We start from the raw sequence: 7,339 nt of genomic DNA, 5'->3' as shown, positions 1-7,339 counted from the left end.
CTCCCCAGCTATACCCAGAGGATGTTTACTGGAAGTGGTTTGTGCTGCCTTCGGTGACGATTTTCACAGCTCAGGCTAGCTGCGCCCTGCCACTGAACACAGGTTGCTCTCGTCTAAAGTAGCACCCGTGCTGCTGTGCTGCCACGTGCACAGTCAGACGTCTGCATGGGGTGCCAGCCTGGGGAGAAGTTCATTGCTTTGCTGGTCTCCTCCTTTTGGGGCAGAAAATGAGAGTAAGGCTAGAGGAAGGGAGAAATCTCCAAGCTGGAGGGACCATTGGCCTGCCTGATCTCACAGCCTGCCCCCCCTGCCCCCACCCCCACCCCCCGCAAGCACAGCCTGATTTAGAGGGAAGTTTGTAATGCCAAGTTTGAAATAAAAGTTAGTGAAGCTTTGCAAACAAGCCTTTCCTGGATCCGGAGGCATGAGAGGGCCCTACCTGCAGAAATGCACTCTGCCTGCTGCAATTGTGAATGAACACTGTCTGTCCGGACTTGCAATTTTTTTTATAAATCCTCCTTTTTTTTTTTTTTTCCTCTTCCTACTGTGAAGGTTAATACTAGTAAATAAAACTCTTGTGGCAGTGGTGCCAGTTGTCAGGGAGGCTGACATAAGGAGGAACATGGAGACATCCCCCTCTGCAATATCTGTGTCAGCCAGCGAGCAAAACCAACCTGCAAGGCACCAAGTTTGCCTGCGATGTGGTAGGGATGCTGCTCCATCCCAGTTCAGCTGTGTCAGCTTACAACAGCCAAGGGTCAGGCCCACAAGCCCTAAAAAAAATGCACCGGTCACCCAGTAGGAGCACAGAGAAGGGAACATGTTGGTGGCAGATCACAGGGGACAAGAAGCTGTGCCCATCAGACGATGGGCAGCTCGTGGGCAGCCCTCCCTGCTCGGGGCTGCAGGGGTGTGGGGTGAGCTGGAAACACCACCCGCTCCCGCAGCCCCAGCGCCACCCCTGGCTCGCGGAGCCGGGCACAGTCATGGGCTCAAAAACGCTTCATCGTTCCTGCTGTGTAAGTGGTCGCCACGCCATGGATGATGAGTCGCTTGTTAGTCGTAAAAGTGGTTTCCTCTGCGGGAAACAGAACTGCACGATGATGGTTATACATACATCTATGTGTTTATAGTTAAGAATACCTATGAATTGTGTATGCGTGCGTAAGTAACACGTAGAAGCATAGTTCTGCTTGTGCAGGAGAGAAATGTCTCTGTTACCGTGTTTGTGTAGACCCAAACTCTTATGCAAACACATTTTGTTGGATATTTTATCACAAAAATAATATCAAGCAGAAATCGGGATTTCAGAACTGCAGTGTGAATGGCAGTCGCGTCCCAGAGCTGCGGGCGAGCCCGCTGTGTACAGGAGCACAGTGAGGATGCAAGCTCTGCTTTTGTACAGGGGGACGAGCAACTCCGGAGCTGGGGAACACCGGGAGGGTGTCGTCACTGCACCAGTTTTAGCACGGCGTCTATTTTTTATAAGATAGATGCCTGCAGAACTCATCCCATTGTAGTTGCTGGCAAAATTCCTGTTGGCCTGGGTGTTTTACAACATACGGTCATCTCAGGTTTCCAGTAACGAGGGATGTGGTACTAGGCAGGGCTTGTAAGAGTGTAATTGTAGGGGTTGGTGGGTCTGCGCCGTGCATGTGTTTGGGCGTGGATTCAAGCACCTGGCTGCACAGGGCTCAGGCTTGCTAACGGTGACTAAGGTGCTGCTGCTCCAGCCGAAGGTTTCTCAGTTTATGTAACTGATTTTTTTTATTACTTGGCTTGTCCTACTCCCAGTCAGGCCAAACGCCAAGGATCAACTCAAAATGTTACTTCCAAAAGTAGAGACTTTCTTCTCTCATGCTTCCTTGTTGATTTCTAACTTAAATCCACTCAGAAACCCTATGTAACTCCCCGCTGTGTCTTCTTGATGCTTTTAAATCCATTTATTAATCTCATTGGAGATTGGTCTTTTTTTACTTGTGCTTGTCCTTTTCCTCTTGTACAAATGACACGGCTCAAATCTGGTGGGTAAGCTCTTCTCCTTCAATTATTCTGTTCTGAAACTTTCTTCGTGCCTGTAATTCTTTTTTTATTGGTTTGCCTTTTTTTGTCTTCCACCCTTTATTTTGCTGTCTCTCCTCTCCACAATGCTCTAATTATCTTGACTTTCCACAGCCATTTTGCAAGCCACTAGCCAAGGCAATTTCAATATATTTGAGCTTGCCAAAGTATTCTTGGATGGACCTTGCAACAGAATTATATACTGTACTGAACCTAAATCCGACCCGCTGCTGCTCTGATTATAGCCCTGCCTGGTCTGCACTGAAAAACCCCAGCACATTTAAAGAGACAGGTTTCCTATTATCTTAAGAGGCAGCTGTCATTCTCCCGCATTCTTCCTTTTTCTAATTAGTTTAGTGAAATGGTGTCTGTCAAACCCACTCTCGACGGTGATCTTTGCACTCCGTTTCTTAAGCTGAAATGCCACTGTCCCATAAAACCTCAAGGTCCATTGCCATCAAGGGCTTGCTGCAAGCGATTCTGTTATGCAGTGCTATAAAATAAAACATCTTTTCAGGCGAATCTACATGTGCCTGGTTCGTAGACCACTGGAATTAGAGGGATGCTTTCCACTGGCTTCAAGCTTTTGCATTCTACTGTATTTTCATTTGCCCTAAAAAGCGTAAGCTTTCGGCTAACGCCCCACGGCGTCGTCCTCCGAGCCACAGCTTTGCCTCTCACATCTTCCACTCCAAATAAAAAAAGCCTCTGTGCAGCCGCCAACCCTAGACGACCTCCTGGGGTTGTTCTCCGCTCCATTGCAGGGCGACTCCTACCTTTTTTTAGGGGTTTCGACCCAGCTGGACTCACACATGCAAGGGGCTCAACGGGAGAAACTCAGAGAAGCATTTTTATGTGACAAGCTAGAGGAAACAGGAAGCTTTCATGATGATGCCACGGACCCAAACGCAGCAGTTCCCATAGTTTATGTCTGTATCCATACGGATACCACGTGCCCCTTGCAGCCAGCACGGGCAGGCACCAGGAGCTGACCGAGGCAGGGCCCAGGGCCACTCTTGCAGATGCGGCAAGGCATCGCCCGTGCCAGCCGAGGCGGGGGCATGCCATGTGCTGCACCGTGTGCGGAGCTGTCAGCCAGCGCCCTGCAGCTCCGTGCCCTGCTCAGCATCCTTGTACGAGATCCATGTAACTGACAGAGCTCTGCTGAACTGCTGTTGCACTTCTTTTATTCCAAAAGTCATTTATTTCATGAAGAAAAAAAAAAATATCCCAAAATGCACTGAGCGAGGGAAATAAGCCTGCTCCCATCTTCATTTTATTTTTATTTTCTCTCACTTTACTTCGCCTTGCCTTCCTCTCAGCCTCGCTGTGCATATCAGCAAGCTCATCATCGTGTTTTGCAGCCATGTACTTGCCCCTTGAGGTTTTTCCAGTCTGCAGAGTTTGGTCCAAGGGCCAAATTTCACATAAGGGAAGATTAATCCAGCGATACCTGCTGAGGAGCTCTAGTTGGGTTTGAGTGACTCTGAATATCTGAGACGTACCTGAAAGCATTTGGCAATGAGCCGTGGGAGTCCCGAGGCTGGCGCAATGGTGCTGTTTAGTGCTGCCTAGTCAAATGCCCATCGAGGTCAGTGGGAATGAATTTAGGGTAAAATGAGCAGCTTTGAGAGCCCACAGCCTGGGTGTGCTAGAAATTACCTGTATGAAGGTTGGAGATGGAGAGCTTTTGGCTTCAGAGCCTTGGAGAGCTTGGTGTAGGCACCCAGGCGTGCAGGCGTGCTGCGGGGCAGTGGAGGCAGGAGTAGCTTTGGTTGTCTTGCCTACATGATGGTCTCTGACAGTTCATCTGTTCAGAAACATCTCTGGGACAGCTTGTTGGGATGGCAAACCAGTACCAGGGTGATATTTAAACATCACCAACTAACTAGTCATAAAAAGCGGAATCATTTTAGCACTACCTATGCACATGCCCCTCCACTTTTAGGGATGCTATTTCCTTCAAACTTAGAAAGTCTGTCGGTTCCTTTTTGACACTCCCTCCTTCCTCTTGGGACAAACCCTTTTTTCCTGAAGCTCCCTCACCGACACCTCTTCTTTACTCTCTTTTTTTAGAGGCTCTGAGGATTAACCCTGAGCTTCCCAGCCATCTTCCTACAGGTTTACATTATGCAGACCCACCAGGAGCGTTTGGCTGGGGTTATCCAGTCTACCTGATGAGCTCTCTACAGCTTTGAAGCTGTCTTCCTCCCTCTGATGCCTCAGCTGCTCTCCTCCCTCTCGGCTGTGAGGATGGCAGGCAGCTGCTCTGTGCTACACATGGCTGCTGTCTGCCCTCCACCTATTTCGGCTTGTCCCCAGCTCCTTGCCGATAAGCCCAGGAGCCAAAGCCGTAGGGAAGCCCCTGGCCCCACTCCAGCCCCACAGGCTGGGAGGGACAGACCCCTCAGTCCCTCTCGATTATTTCCCACCTGCTGTGAAGCTTTTCCAGGCATTGTCTTGGTGATCAATGGTACCTCAGTGTTTTGCAAAAGGATTCTGCATCCCTCACTGGTGGTGTTGTGCTCTACATATTCACTTCAAGGTCTCCAGAGTCGGCAGAGTGGTGCCTTCAGCAGATTGCAGGTGGTTTGGGTCCTTGGGTCCCTTTCTTTATCCTTGGAAGCCTTGAAAGTTTTCCCTAGGTGAGAGGTGAAGGGTCTATTAATTTTGCTCTTCAAAATAATCTTTGCCCTCTCTTTCTCATTCTTAAATACAATTGTGTTATCCAGGGAGATGTTTTAGGGGCTTGGGAATAATGTGGGGCTTCTCCAGCTTTCTCATCCAGTGCAATGGAAACATAAGCATTGTGTTTATGTTTCCACTGACTCGAAGCACTTCTTGCCATTGACAAAAGCCGACCACAATGCCCCACAGGCTGCTGTCCCTCCAGCTCTGCTCTTGGAGGCGACCAGCCAGGCAAGCTGGCAGCAAATACCTAAGTGCAGTGCTGAGATAAATTGTTTTCCCCTGTGCTGCAGAGGGTAGGGGTGCAGAGTGCCTTGGCATGTTTCTGGTGACCTGCACTGCCAAACACCATGAAAGCAGGAGGAAGGAGGCAGCCCCTGCCCACTGGGCACCGGTGCCCCACCAGGGGGGCCGAGCACCTGGGCACGAGCCTAGCCCGCTAGCATCTCTGCTCTTCGCCCCAACCCTTTTGTCCAGAGGGAAATGGATGGAGAGGGTAGGCAACCTGGGATTTACCTGCTGCTCTGGCCATTGGTCCTTGCTGCAGCATGGTGCCATCGGCACAGCTCTGTGCCTGCCCACAGCTCTGCACCACCGGCCCAGTGCCACCTCCACGCCGTGGTGGTCCTCTGGCACTTCTGTCCTCAGGTGCAGGAAGGACCTGGTTTTGCTCGGAGGCCCTGGTGATACAAAGAAATCAAAGCATATGAGCATTTGTAGCGTGCTGGTCTATGTCACCAGCCTAGTTAGATCTTCTCCTACAGATATGGTTGATTTTCAACCAGCTAAATCTCCTGCCCTCGGCTTGTCTCATACTGCAGGTCTTGTGCACAGCAACTGGAAAAAACCTGAACTCGCTGAGTTCCAGCACATATTTACTGGTGTGGATGGAATTTTTCCAAGTGAAACTTGAAATATTTTAAAATCAGAATTTTTCCACAGAAGTGTCCAAGAGGTGCTGTGGTGAAGTATCCACACGTGAACAAGAAATGAGGACAAAATGGCAGGCTGAGCTTTGCTGGAAAATGATGAGGTTGAGGAAGTGCTGGGCTAACGGACGTGTTTGTGCTGCTTGCGGTGCCCGGCACTGGTGGGGCACAATGGGCTGGTCCGGGGAGGGGGCTTGCAGCAGACTGGGGAAACAACAGGATGTTTTAATATTTTCCTGCGAAGCTTTGCACAGGAACTGGTGTTATGTTTGGCTGCGTAGAGGGGTCCTGTCTTAAAGCTGGTTTTCTTCTTGCCTGAGGGGGCAGGAATGATATCAACCAGATTTGTTGAATGCTAGCAGTTCTACATGTCGTTGGTATTGTAAACACTTTGGGTCATCAGATCTCTCCTCTTCTGAGGCCTTTGCCCGGGTCCCACCCGAGAAGCCCCTTGTCCCTGTTTCAGCCACAGATGCTGCCAAGACACTGCTAAAAAATCACAGCGGCATTTCTCATCTGCCCCAAAGTGCTTGCAGCTGTAAAGGCTCCCCTGGCCCCAGGAGCTGCTGCCATGCTGCCCTCAGCAGCACCCCTGGCTTTTGGGGCTAGCCCCTTCCCAATTCCTGCTCCCCCTGGTCACGGCCAGGTGCATCGCCAGCACGTTTTGGGGCAGGCATCTGCTGCACAGGCTGTCCCGTGCCCTCCTCGGTGGTGGCCGGTCCTTGTCCCCAGGCTGCGGCAGCCACGCAAGGGCGCGCGTCCCCACACAGACGCCCGTTTGCGGAGCAGACACCTCCTCCTGAACACTCGGGCAGATAAAAACCATGTGTGCTTTGGGATAGCTTTCCCCAGCTGTTTTGCAGCTCACATTTTCCCTCAAGCTGAAGGGGGGGATGTTGTTTATGCACTGCCCATGTTCCCTGGCACCGTCCCCCCTGTGATGCCCCAGTGCGTGCCACCTGTGCCCTGGGACAGTGGGTCTAGTCCCCAAGGGACTTCATAAAGCACCACAGACTCAAGCCTCCCAAACCACCCATCACTCCAGAAAGCTCTGGGTCCTGACACCCTACAGCACTGGCCATGCCCTCCCATCTCTCACACAGCGATGCAGGTGGGGCCACATCCAGCTGGTCCAGTGGGGTTTTGTCTTCAGCTCTGCCTTCATCTCACATTCCCCTGCTGCTCTGCACCCAAAACGCTTGGTCCATGGCCCCGCTGAGCCTGGTCTAGCAGCTGGATCCCCAGTTACCCCAGCACAGACCAAGCTGCACATGGCAGAACATGTTTTTGGGGTGGGCTGTGCCCAGTGGGCCAATCCAGCCATTCCCAGCTGTAGGAGCAGCCCATGTGCCATACAGGGAATTGCACGGGTCTAGTTACCAGCTTGGAAACTGATGATCCCCACATCAAAGGGAAGGAGACCATGGCGAGAGTGTGGGTTTTCAGAAACGCGCTGGCAGCAGGACTGACCTGACCTGCAGGCTCGCCTTCCAGCAGGAGCCACTTAGCAAGTCAGGTCGAGTCCCTGCCTTCAGACAGCAAAACCTTCCCACAAGCCAGTAACCTAGTTTGTATTTTGACTTTTAAAATGTTTATTTGCCTCTATCTTTGTGAGAGTTGCTTTTGCAAAATTAAGTGATGGAGCAAAGAAAGCATGGTAC

The 7,339-nt window shown here is 51.1% G+C and overlaps 1 long non-coding RNA gene across 1 annotated transcript in view; it reads right to left on the bottom strand.

The window, feature by feature from the left end:
- Positions 1-343: 343 nt before the first annotated feature.
- LOC119152752 overlaps positions 344-7,339 on the bottom strand; it is a 52,789-nt gene continuing 45,793 nt past the window's right edge. Inside the window, exons 6-7 of the long non-coding RNA XR_005105872.1 lie at positions 5,266-5,429; positions 344-4,702 (exon numbers count right to left, since the gene is read on the bottom strand). This is a non-coding gene — a long non-coding RNA (uncharacterized LOC119152752). The remainder of the gene's footprint in view (positions 4,703-5,265; positions 5,430-7,339) is intronic.

This window comes from Falco rusticolus, chromosome 8 (assembly GCF_015220075.1).
Source record: "Falco rusticolus isolate bFalRus1 chromosome 8, bFalRus1.pri, whole genome shotgun sequence".
Taxonomy (NCBI): Eukaryota; Metazoa; Chordata; class Aves; order Falconiformes; family Falconidae; genus Falco; species Falco rusticolus.
The sequence above is the reverse complement of the archived record's forward strand: the minus strand, read 5'-3'. Positions and strand labels throughout refer to the sequence as shown.